The sequence below is a fragment of the Bison bison genome, unplaced genomic scaffold, assembly GCF_000754665.1.
Source record: "Bison bison bison isolate TAMUID 2011002044 unplaced genomic scaffold, Bison_UMD1.0 scf7180017854973, whole genome shotgun sequence".
NCBI lineage: Eukaryota > Metazoa > Chordata > Mammalia > Artiodactyla > Bovidae > Bison > Bison bison.
Genome location: NW_011485546.1, coordinates 4,228 through 6,706, shown reverse-complemented (window position 1 = coordinate 6,706; position 2,479 = coordinate 4,228).

The window sequence follows — 2,479 nt, the reverse complement described above, 5'->3', positions numbered from 1 at the left end:
GAGCCTGGTGGGCTGCAGTCCACGGGGTCCCTGGGAGTCGGACACGACTGAGCTACTTGACTTTCACTTTTCATTTTCACGCATTGGAGAAGGAAATGGCAAGCCACTCCAGTGTTCTTGCCTGGAGAATCCCAGGGACGGGGGAGCCTGGTGGGCTGCCGTCTATGGGGTCACACGGAGTCGGACACGACTGAAGCGGTTAGCAGCAGCAGCAGCAGACTATATCACTGGCAAAATTATCATTCAAGTGTACAGTTTCTTTTAAACCATCCGCTTCGCTAGTAAAAAAAAAAACTTGGTCGCTCCTGTCCCAGACAGTGCCCTAACAGCCAGTCGGGCTGACACGGCTGCTCGCATGCGCTCTCGACATAATCGTGTTTGTCGCAATGGGCCCTGCGCGGAAGGTTACATAGGAGCGATTGACTTTGATTATAGTCATTTTGTTGGTAGCACTGGTTACCGCGCAACTTCCGCGCTGGTACTTGATTGTAACAGAAAGTAGTTCCGGTCCGTGTTGTTTCGGCCGAGGAGCCGTCGCCGCCATTTCAAGACCGTGAGAGGTAGATGGCCAACCAGAGTTCTAGGGTTCGAAGGCTGTAACTGTTGCTGCTGCTTAAGCCTGCCAAAGCACTGGTAGGGCTGCTGCCTTCGTGCTACTACCTCTAGAAACATTGCCAGTAGTGGCGGCTGCAGGATTCAATCACCCACTTCTTGCACTCGCTCTAGAAGCTCCAGATGGCGTCTTCCGTGGGCAACGTGGCCGACAGCACAGGTACCGGTGTCTGTTCTACTTTGGCAGACGCCCCCTTGGGGTCTCGCGCCGTCCTTTGCCTCTCATCACTCCCTCCCCTCTGGCCATCCCCATTGCATCAGTGGCATCGCTAAGCTTTTCGGCGTCTAGCGGCATCTGATCTGGGTTTTCTGCTGTCGTTCGTTCCTAAAACATTTTCTTTCGCTTGCTTGCTTTTTGCTTCCTTTCTTGCTTTGTAATCCTATACATTTTCTAGCCTTCTGTCTCTCGGGACCCTTCTACACCTGCGCGCTTAGACTGTCTCAGAATGGACTGCACTGGAATCCCTGCCCTTCTCGCTGCCTTTCATTCTCCTTCGCAGTCGTTTTCTCCCCAGTTCAGCTCACCGCTCCCTTCTCTTCCCCCTCCACCCCGCTCCCCTTAGCCCGATTTGGTGGTCCTCTGTCAATCGAGGGCGGAGGTGCCGTTCCAGTGTAATCGTATCCTCACTTTGCATCACCCCCAAGGACGAGCGCAAGCTCCTGGGTGCGCTCCGAGTCACCTCTCCAACGGGGGATTTTGAGCAGCACCGCGCCTGGCAGCGCCTGTGTGCTGTGCCTTGGGTTGAGCGGTCCCGGTTTCGATTGGAAATTTCCAGGGGTTCTTTTTGCCATCGCCCAATTCCACTCGCTGCCCCCAGCCTGGATTTCCCACCCTGTCCTCCTCCCTCCGCTCCCGCGGGGAGCCACACCCTTTCCTTCTCGAGGTTGCCAGCCCTGCGGTCCGTTTCCTACCCTCGGGGAGAAACCGCTCTAGTGCAGGGGCTTCGGCGTTGACCACCCTGCCCGCCAGATTCTCGCTTTGTGTTACTTTGTCCTTGTATTCCTCCGCCGCCGTCTCTGGGTCTTCCATCCCCATTCTTTAGCCCGGTATTTCTTTATTCATAGAGGGTATATTTTTTTGAGTTTTCATCCCTGCTTGAAGAGTTTGTAAAGCAACTGGAGTGTAGCTGCACAAGTGCAAGGCGGTTGCCCTTTTAGACAATTAGTCTGAGAGCATTTAGTACTAAAAATAAGAAAACTCCAAATTATAGGAGTGTCCTTCAGCTGCCTTTCCGTATTGAGGCTATTTGGGGCGGGAGGGAGGGGGGGATTGGGCTGCGGTTCTAAGGTTTCCCACGAGGTTATTTTTTTGTTGGTTTCTCAGTTGAGATGTCAAGGGTTTTATTGTTCTTGGACATTGTGCACTAAGAGATGAATCTTCAATTGTATCTTATATTTTGACTGTAGGTAGTGAGATTGGTAGTGTTCCCCTCTCGCTCAGGGATTTTTTTTTTTTTAAAAGATTTAAGAGTCTGTCCTAGATTCTCTTGTTCTAGCTTGCCCTTTTCTTTATTTTTTGGCCGCACCATGCGGCTTGCGGGATCTTAGTTCCCTGGACCAGGCATGGAACCTGTGCTCCCTGCATTGGGAGCGCAGAGTCTTAACCGCTGGACTACCAATGAAGTCCCTGCTTGCCCTTTTCTGCCTGTTATTTTATTTGAGAAAGTTGTCATTTCTAGTGTTAAAATAGCAGATAGGCGGCTTTTGAAAAGTTGATAAAGTATGGGTTAAAAATAAAAAGCAAGGAAGGGAGTTCTAGAGACTTGTTTAAAATGTGATTTTCTAGTTCCTGTAAGAGGTATAGTGAATAGTGAGGTCGCTCAGTCAGTCGTGTCCGACTCTTTGCGACCCCATGGACTGTAGCCTA